A 10851-nucleotide genomic window follows, 5' to 3' on the forward strand; every position below is an offset into this window, starting at 1 on the left:
GTCTCACTCGTGTCGGTATCTGGACATTTTAGAGCCTCATTTTTACAGCTTTACATTCTTATTTGCCCTTTTCGTCACACCGCCCTGCCGCGGGTGTATACTATGTACCTACTAACTACCTCAGGCGAAAATCTTTCTTTTTCTTGGGTAAATGAATGGGAAAGAAGGTTCCCTACCCATTTTTCATTAATAAGGATAAAAAAGTAGAGCTCATAATTTTACAACTATACGATAGGACATCGTGCTAAATCATGAAGAAGATTAAAGGAAGTATAATCCATCAGTCTGACGTGCCAAACTGTAGCATGAGAAAAAAACAACCTTTTTGGCTAGTAAATCCGCTACCATGTTGGCGTCGTGATAGATATGGAAAATGGATCACACACGATTCCAAAGACTATATATGCAATTGACTAGGACCGTATGGAGTGCCCATGGGGCATTACATTAGCATTGAATTGCTTTGACAAGTAGAGAATAGTCACTTTCAATTTGCAATGGGAAGTTATCGTATTGAATGGGCAGATCAATCACCTCTATGAGGAGGTGAAACTCCGCACAGTTGTTGGATGCAATACCAAAAGGGGTGGAGCACCATCATCGCCTCTGATTACGTCTCCACCCTCTCCTGGATTTTGTAAAGAGGCCCCATCAATATTTAACTTGAAATAATTGGGACAAGTAAAAAACCATGCCATCGGAATACGGATTTTGGGTTGTTGTTGGCATCATGTGATTTGCAATTTTTCAATAATTACTTTTTTTATATATATGGAATGCCCATGCTTTGACATCGGCTAGCTCGCGAACATATGAAGTGATCCTCCTTAGTAATTGCTTTCTCCTTGATGTCTTCCACTGAAAAATTGTGGTTACTCTCCTCCCATAAGAACCAAACTGTAGTGAAAAAAAGAAAATTCCAGACACCAAAGAGACCATTTGATTTGAATCTAAAAGCAATCCAATTTTTAAGCATGGTTACCATAGGGTGGGCCTTGAGTAAAATATTTACCACATCTCTATGCAACTGATCTCTAGATACCCTACGAGAAAGCACATTGAATAAAAGATGGCATATGTTATCGTCATGACTCACGCAAAAAGGACATATAGAATCCAAAGTGAACCCACATTTCCGAAAAAAAAAAGTAGTAGGAAGTCAGAGAATAGCCAGCAAAGAGAACCACTTAGCTCTAGGATGACACTTCGAGGACCATAATGTTTTGAATACAAGCTAAAAAGTTCCTTTATATCAAATAAAATCTCAGGCTTCTTTAATAGAGAAAATAACAAGTGAAAATCTGAATGTTCTTTAGATTTAAAAGATGAAGTTTCTGTAAGGCATAGGCTTTATGAGAACAAAATAAAGCCTCACCTCAAATCCTTATTTGGAAAGCACTTTCGACGGCATAAATTTCCACTATTACTCTTAAATCAATTTTCAACATTGACAATAAATTTTGAAACTAAAAGAATGACACAGATCATGCAGATCCATGAACATTTATTTTTAAGGTGAAATGGACGGTCTAGATAATTTGTTACAATATACATAATATACACTATTTTTAGAGCTTAAAATTCTAAATTGTTTTCACAACCATAATGTTTAAGCTGAGATGATCGATATAAAGGTTTGCTTATGCTTGAATTGCAATTTCCTATCAGTTATGAGGTGATGCTTTACTTATTTTGACAGGGCTTCAGCCCTATCAAACCATTTTCTTAATCTAAAATCTTCCAATCCAATCTATAATAGTTATTTTGGAAAAGCTGAATCCACAATTTCTAAATGCAAATGCAATAATTTGGACAATCTCTATTCAATCTTAAAACATCTTTCTTTTTGAAAAAGTTTTGCCGAGAGCCCTCTGTTTTTTTTTAGAATTAAATTTTTATTCCTCATATATTACAAGTTATGCTCATGTACCCATTTTTGATATTTTGGATTTTAAAAATCTAAACTGAAACTATTAACAAAACTACTTGGATGAAATTCTAAACCAGTTTTTTTGTGAACCAACTGGTTTGGATTTTGAAATTCTGAACGAGTTTTTTTGAGTTCGGGGTTCGAAATTTCAAAATCAGATCTACACTATTCACTTGCTTAACTCGATCGCTTCTACCAAAACTCAAATAAGCCTATTTGGAGTTTCAAAATTTGGACCAGTTGGTTAACAAAAAACCAGTTCAGAATTTCAATTTCCAAATTGATTTGTTAATAGATTTGGCATCGACTTTGAAAGTTTAAGGTGGTGTCATTTTAAGGAAAAAAAGAGAGAGGACATGCGCATAAATCACAACATATGTAAAAGATTCTTATTTTTTAAGAAAAGAATATTAGCATAAATTCTCCGTCCCTTTTTTTTTTTCCTAGATATGGAGTGTGTATGATTTTCTTTGTACTTTGTTTTTCTTTTCTTTCTTAATTTCTAGATTGAGGAGGTTATATCCCATCCTAATTCTTATGAAATTATGCTCCCGCGGGAGCGTATAATCTTTTCCTCACCTTTCTTGAATTTCCTCCCTTTTCTCTCAAAAGTCTTTTTCTCTCAGAGCAATTGAAAGCCTTCCTTTATGCTTTAATACCCTTTTGTGAAAAAGAAGGTTCCCTTAATCACCAAGGCATTCATATTGTATCAATGAACTAAGATGCCTTTTCACTAAAGACCAAGGGAAAATGGCATGATCCCCCTTTGAAAAAAGGAAAAACTTTATATAAGGTTGCAACCTTAAAATGTAGAATCAAAGGTGCGCCTCAAAAACCCACCATAAAAGGTTGTTTGGATGTTGGAAAACCCTCTAATTGATCATCTCGACTTTAAGATGTATGAATATGAAAAGAAAAAAAGATTTCAAGTCCTTGAAATAGTGTATCTTGCAACACATTATTTCGACTGTCCATTTTCAAGATTTTCATGTGTTCATAGATCTGCTTGATTTGAACCATTTTTAGAGTTTAAAATTTTATAATTAGAGATGAAAATAGATTCTCAAGCAATCCTAAAAAAATTTTATATCAAAATTACATTTATGATAAACTTTAGAGGCGTATCTTAATTGGATTGTTTAAGGTTGCAAACCACACCCTTGAATAAAATATATTCAAATACAAAGAATAATAAATAAAAGAATAAATAGATAAATTTTACTATATATTAAATAATATAAATTTAAATAATTATAATGACTTACAATAGGTCTGATATTTTTAATGCCAGATAGTTTATGAAGTTAACCTATATGATTCTAGAAACATTAAATAGCATGTTTGTTCACCAAGCCCTTATTACTAAAGAAAATAAAAAACTTGCGGAATTTCTCACCTCTCCCATGTTAGAAATGCCAGATATGTGGGTGACTCTCGAAAAGAAAAAAAGGGGCTACGGACCGGGGAGGGGGGGGAGGGGGGTGGTACCACAATAAACGCATTCAAACCCTGTCTGTGCGTAATTTTGCCTTTTTTTTATCTATATAAGGTGGAAAAGATGGCTCAATGACATGTTACCTAGTTTATATCGTGTTCTCCTCTCTTTTGGTATGTAATTTGTATGGTTTCTGCAATGAATACTTTGAAATTAATTGAGAGGGTTGAAATTTACCATGTATGAGTCTTTGAGTTTCCTCTGAGTTTAAAGGTTGATCAGATTCTGAAATTCAATAAATGGTTCAAAGAGTTTCATTTTAATATTGACAGTTAAAATTGAAAAGTTCATGGGGGAGTTTGAATTCAATAAACAGAGGAGGAGGTTAGGGTGGCAATGGGCTTGGTGAACTGGCCAGGCCCGGTCGGCCTTGGGCCGCAATTTTCTTTTTTTGGTTTGGAAGAATAGAAGTTACCCAACTGTTTTTGCAATGTCTACATGACTTTCTCACTTAATATTTTTCCCAATAATATTATAAGGAAAAATATTATACAAGGCCGAGGCCCTAAACAATCAAATTAAGGCGTACCTCAAAAAAGCAGTAGATTAAGCTGTTTCAATGATCAAATCCAATCATCTTGACCTTAAGAGACATGGACATTAAAAAAATAGACTTCAAGTCTTGAAAATAGTGCATATTGTAATGCATTATCTAAATCGTCAATTTTCAAGATTCTCAACTGCTAGTAGATCTAGTTGATATGCACTATTTTTTAAGCTAGAAATTTCATAATTAGAAGTAAAAATAAAATTGTAATCCATCATAAATATTTTCGGTCCTAAAACGAGATCTTTGACACTATTTAAAGGCGTGCCGTACTTTGATTGTTTAGGGCTTCAGCTTTATACAAACCACACCCATAATATAATGTCTTCCAAAAAATATTATTCGAAATGATCATCATGGCTCATTATAACACAAACTTCCTGGAATCAATGGATCAAATAAATAAGAGAATAAGCTGAATCATATGAATGAGCAAGAGAATTGAAGAAGCCAAAAGAGAAAGTGCACATATTCTATGCTCCCCAGGGAGGATAATGCGCATCTCCTCTCTCACTCAAAATACCTAGTCAGGAGATTTTTTTAACTCTAAAAATTTTGGGAAATACATAATAACCACTAGATGATTATTTTTTGAAAATTTTCAATTTTAAGTTTTATGAAACTTAGATCTAGGTCTTCAAAAATTGTACAGTCTTTATTTAATCTTGAGACATAAGTTTTTGTCCAGTACATAGAGAGTTTATTTCGGATTTTTTTTTTTTTTTTTTTGTCAAGATTATTCTATAGGCTATAAAGATTACATCTCTAAAATTTGAGATCCAAAAAATACCCATAGCATGTGTTTTGGCCGAGGGAGGATATTTATAGTATCCTCCCTATAGAGGAAATCCTTTAGCAAAGAGAACTAGAAAACAAAGAAAACCTCTTGTAATGAAGTCTCCCTCCGAAAGGGGAGAATTGAGGTGGATACCTTGACAAGAAGTAAAAAAAGAAGAACATATGTTCACAAAAGGTCAAAAGAAAAAAAGAATCCACTTGAGTCATTAGCCAATGCCATTCAATTTGGATAGTTCCGAAGTAAAAAGAAAAAAAAAAAAGAAAAAAAAAAACTCTTGTAAGTATTTTTCTCTTGGGTTGGTCCACAACATGTGCAAGGTCGAAAGGTGCATAGACATTTTTTAATGGTTCCAATTGAACCATCCTCATCTAAAGGCTAAAAATGATTTTTTTATATTTAAAAATGATATTAATTTGAATGCCAATCTCATTTTTATAAGTAGAATTAAATAATTAATAAAAAAATATTTTGAATGAAAGATATTTATCAAATAAATTTAGGAGTTTTAGTCTTTTTATTTAATATATTTTTTAATCATCTTATTTAGTTCTATTTATAGAAATAAACCTACAGCTTATAAATCAGATAAATATTTTATTTAAATATTAAATAAAAAAATAAAATATGATATTAATTATTGGGCCTTGTGAAATCTAAACCAGTTGCACCCTTCCACCCATCCACATCATGTGGACAAGATACTTTTCTTTCTCTCAAATGCTGCAACTGCAGTATCGATTTCAACAGGATGCTTCCTGAAATCCTCCCTCTTTAAGATAGAAGGTTGTGTATTTATTTATATCTTGTTTTCTTTTCCTCTCAATACTATTTGTTTATTTCACAGATTAAATAAAATGACAAGAACCAAAATTTGAGCCCCCATTAATGTTTCTTCCAAAGAATAATGAAGAGACCAGGTGAGAGAGGGTCATGCGGGGTTAAGCAACCTCATTAAGCCTCGTTGCTGGACCTAGCTGGTCCATAACGCACCCACAGTGATCCACATTGGGCCTTTTCTTGTGTTTAGCAGGGATGAGTCTCCTGGTTTTGAATTAAGAGCATGCATGCCCTACTTCTTAGGGAGCATAATTTGCTTCTACTCCCTCAATCAAATGACTTGCTTGGGTTTTCAATTTGAAATTTTGGCGACCTCCTAAGAATCACTACACCAGTATTTTTTAAAAAAAAATTGAGCTTTTTTGATACTTAGATCTCACCCTCTAAAAGTTGGATGGTTTCTATTTAATCTCGAGACATTATTTTGCTCAAGTGCTTAAAGGGTGCAATTAAGAAATATTTTTATTGAAGTCAATCTATGTGTTAAGAGATTGTATCCACAAAATTTGAGATCTAAAAGTAGGGTTTTGCCCCAGGAGTAAATAGACAGTATATGCTCGAGGAAGTAGAATATTTATTGGCGTGAATTAGACCAAGGTTTAAGAAACCGTTGATCTAGATCGAATTCGGCACTGGGCCATTTAGGTACGTAGAGTGATCTTTCAACGACATGTCTCTCTAGGGACTAGCGCGCTCTCCCTTGTTTGGCTAGAGCATTACCTAGTCGGATTGGCCTCTCTTGCCGAGAGGCCTCTCGATGTTTTTCCCCACCAATGTGAAGAACTCTATTCTTCCCAAAACGGTTGAATAGAGCTCGACATGTTTTCTGTAGAGAGGAGAATCTCCGTGGAGCCGAAAAAAAAAAAAACTCCTGTTATTGTTTTAAAACTTAGATTTATGGGACAAATCCTTCACCTACACATATGTATTAAATCAGTCAATCATCGATCCAATTCGAATTTAGATCAGTTTAAATTGGTGCTATAAAATATTTTAAAATAATAAAATAAAATAAAAATCAAAATCAAAATTTATGAGATGGGGATTTAAAAGGACCTAGAAACATATTAACATTAGGTAAGTTAATAAAACCTAGTCATTCCAAAGTCCGTTGGGTGATCCCCATCCAGAATCTAGATCCATGCCATCCCAGTGGTTGAGACGTGAATTCCCATCCAGATTGGAAATGGCGGGGTGCTTAAAAATGCACAGAGTTGAAGCTCTGAAATGAGAAGTTGTCTTCATCACACAGGCGCAGACGCTACAGAAATCCTAGCCCACTGCAAAGATCTCTCTTCCTCACTGCAACTACAATCTCAATTGTTTACTGTAACCTAGCCAAGGAGTTTCTCTCTCTAAAAGAACATAATCTCTCTTTGAAACTCATTGTGTTCCCGCCCCATAATCGTACTCTCTTCCTGCCAAGAACCAGGCGATATGGACTTTGCATCGATGCCCTTCTCCAAATTGTGCAAACCTAACAACAAGACAATCTGCAACTCCATGATCAGAGGGTTTGCTTAACATAAAATCGGGCAAAAGGCCTTCATCTTTTATACCCTTCTAGAAACTGGTTTTTCTTCCAATAACTTCACATTCACCATTTTATTGGAGTGCAAATCTATTGCTTCTTTTTTTCTCTACGATTCAAATTTTAGGCTTTCATTCTAAATTTGAAATCATGCTTTTCTCTATGTATTTCAAGTGTTTTTTTTATCTAAGTGAGCTTGTATATAGTTATATGTCTAAGGCTTTGTGCATGCTTTATCTGATTCCTTGGGTTTTATTTCTGTGCCGATTGATTTCTCAGTTTCGTTTCTGATGCCTTTAATTTTATCTGTGATCTCTCCCTTTATCTTAACTCTTTCTCCATTAAATTTGTTATTGGAATTGATTGTGTAATATGGAATAGGGCTAGCATTTCGATGATGATGCAATTTGCAATTTGACTTCTGTTAATTTTTGGGATGGCTCTTAAACTTGAACTCAAAAGTATAGAGTTTATTTGGTGTTGGGTTTGAGTTCATTTGGATGAATTTTCATCCGCAAAATTGGCGAAATATAGGGAATACCTTGAATTATTGTGATTTGATTTGGGGGCTTTTGAACTTGAAGAGTTTTCGTGTGAGTATTTTTCACAGAAATGGATATTTTATTTAAAATGAATTGTTTTCAAATACTATTTCAGTTTAATAACATTCCATTTATGCTTTATTTTAATATGAATGTCTGCATTTTTTTTAGTTCTTGGATAATAAAACATGTCTATAGTTTTTTTTTTTTCTTTTCACAGAAATGGATATTTTATTTAAAATGAATTGCTTTCAAATACTATTTCAGTTTAATAACATTCCATTTATGCTTTATTTTAATATGAATGTCTGCATTTTTTTTAGTTCTTGGATAATAAAACATGTCTGTAGTTTTTTTTTTTTTCTCCCTGTGATAAAAGGCAACCATATCTAAGGTAGATTTGTGTTGCATATGAAATCATTATAATCATGCATGCATGTTATGCATGTGCATGGCTTAATTCTTATCTTTGATGATCATATATGGACTAACAGGCTTGTTTCCCATGCAAAATATAGGCAATTTACAGTTGCATGCATTTTCTTGTAGTCTTTGAGAAGTGTCCAAAACTATTTGTTAGAGTAGACCTGAATCAGGCTGGAACAGCCAACCGCTTCAACGGAACAGTACTCAAAGTAGGGGCAGGAGATGGTGTGGGTGGCAGGAACCGGAGCGGAGATAGGCCCAAGATATACTGGATGGCCTGTTCATGGTTGGTCTGGCCCATTTAGAACTCTTCGTGATGCATACATATATGAAGAGAATGTGAAAACACTCAAATAGTACTGTTTAACTGGTAGAAGATCATAAAAAATCTGTGAGATTAAATTAAATCTCAAACTAGGTCAAAATGCCTCATCATTATGTCACACCAAGACATAATCAGTTACTTTTCAAGTTCAGCTATACTTAACTGATATTAACAGTAGATTATGCTGCTGATCTATTCATATATATCATAAAAATAACACTTAATACTCTAACAATATATGCTGCTCAATATGAATTAATCAGATCTTGATAAGATCATATGATTGAGTCACGTAGTTATGTTTCTGCTGGTTGCAGAAACCAGCAAGGTATATGTTGGCAGTTAATAGAAAATCTTCATTGATTTCATTCAATTTGGAAATCAGTTGAATATGATCATTATCACAATCTAAAGATGCATTTATCTTGTAAAAAAGAGCATCCATCAAAATATCTGATCCAACTGATCTATGAACAACAAAATATCTCATGAATGCACTGTCATATCTGTCGAGTAATGCAACATGTACAATCATTTTATCATGGTCGTCAATCAGAACACATTAGTGCATCGTTTCACATGAATGCACTGCCATATCTCAAAGAATTAGATAAGACCAGTTAATAAACAACAGCGTCACGGTGTTTTGACACTGCTGCTCCAGCAGCAGAGAATGCCACCAATTCAATCCATTTCAGATCATGTGCTCTCAGATTGTGCATTTTAATTCAACAAAACTTGAACCAAATAGGATGAATATCTGCTGCAATTTACTGCAGCAGAAACAGCAGAATACATGATGATGATCAATGCAATTTGATCATCAATTTCATCCAAAATAAAGACTATTGCTCATGATCAATACCGTTAACTCATTGATCTATCAGTCTCGTAGAAACGAGCAGCCATATCTCAAATAGAATTCATTGAATTAGATCGTGAACAGCAGTGTCATTGTGTTTGACGCTACTGCAGTAACATCAGTAAGTGTTACTGAAATCTATCAACTTGGATTATTGAACTTGGTAAAAAAATCAGGAAATTAGATTGTAAATGTCATATTCGATCAATCATTTCTTCCTAAATAAATGGCTTCTTTCATTTTCACTTGTCTTTTGATCTGGCATGTTAGGTGGTGTGTTCAGTTGATGTGTTTGCAGCAGTTTTTCCTACTCATATGAATATTATTCTACATAGATTGCAACTTTCATACGTTTCTGCTTCCACTTTTGCGAGAGAACAATTGGGTTGTTTTGTATCCCTTTTCAATATATTTGCACTCCATTATTTATAAATTTTAGTGCTTGTTTGGCTGCAATATTATCTGATTATCGTGTTTTTATTAAATAATGATGTTTTCTTCCATTGCATTGGTCGAACTAGGGAGTAGATATTTGCCATGACTGACAAAATGAAGGAAAATGTCGAACGTGAGAGGAAGGAGAGGATGGTAGTGTTGTTTGCCGCTTACACTGCAACTTTATGTATAGTAACTGCAGCTCTGGCTGCTTGTACTCATAAAATGAAGGGTTGAAAACATAAAAGGTTATTAGGTACCAGTTACCACCTCAATGAGTTACCAAGTGAAAGAGGATGATGTATCAGAGACATCTGTGCAGTCGTTTGCGTCTAGGAGGAATACAGTTACGAGGCCAAAGAAGAAGAGGTCAATATCCGACGCAATTGATGCTTTGGCAAAGGCTGCGTGTTATCTGTCAGAGGCTATTCAAAACCTCTATCAAAATCCATACACAACTAGTGTCAGCAAGGCCATATCTAAGATCAAGGGCCTCATACCCCGTAGCTAGGACGCTTGCATCGATGGAAATTGTTGCAGATGTAAATGTCTCCCAGCTGTTCTTGAATCTGAGTCTGAAAGATAGAGCAGAATATGTTTTCGATGTGTATGCTGCGAAAGATTGAATGACTTGCCTCTCTCTTTCTCTCTCATGTTATAAACAGATCAACATCTTCATTGATGCATACTCCTCCCCCTCTCTCTCACTTTTTGGACATGTTAGCACCTTCATAGATGCAGACCCTCACTCCCTCTTTCATTTTTGGACATATCAGCATCTTCATAGATGTGAACTCTCTCTCTCTCTCTCTCTCTCTCTCTCTCTCTCTCTCTCACTCTCACTCAATGAATTAATATTTCCTTGTGAATGTGTATATGGCTTGTGAATGTGTAATATTGCAGGTTATGGTTTAATGGGGTTGCATGGCTTTTGAATGTGTAATTGTTACAGGATACATCTTAAATCAGTATGCTTTGCTTGCCAATGTGTAAATGTTACAGTTGTTACAAGTTATGATTAAACGGGCATGCGTTGTTTGTAGATGTGTAATTCTTACAGGGTGCATCTTAAATTAGTGTGCGTTGTTTGTGAATGGTTATGGTTAAATAGGCCTGTATCAT

The 10851-nt window shown here is 34.4% G+C and overlaps 1 long non-coding RNA gene across 2 annotated transcripts; it reads left to right on the forward strand.

Annotated features, from left to right (window-relative positions):
• Positions 1 to 6680: 6680 nt before the first annotated feature.
• Positions 6681 to 10644, forward strand: LOC110006697 (uncharacterized). Of its 2 annotated transcripts, XR_016046058.1 has the most exons (3): positions 6681 to 7181; positions 8231 to 8393; positions 9816 to 10644. It is a non-coding gene; the product is annotated as an uncharacterized LOC110006697 (long non-coding RNA). The 2 variants fall into 2 exon arrangements; XR_016046057.1 differs by lacking the exon at positions 8231 to 8393.
• Positions 10645 to 10851: the final 207 nt, after the last annotated feature.

Source organism: Amborella trichopoda, chromosome 12, assembly GCF_054954075.1.
Source record: "Amborella trichopoda isolate Santa Cruz 75 chromosome 12, AtrichopodaSantaCruz75HAP2 v2.0, whole genome shotgun sequence".
NCBI classification, from domain to species: domain Eukaryota; kingdom Viridiplantae; phylum Streptophyta; class Magnoliopsida; order Amborellales; family Amborellaceae; genus Amborella; species Amborella trichopoda.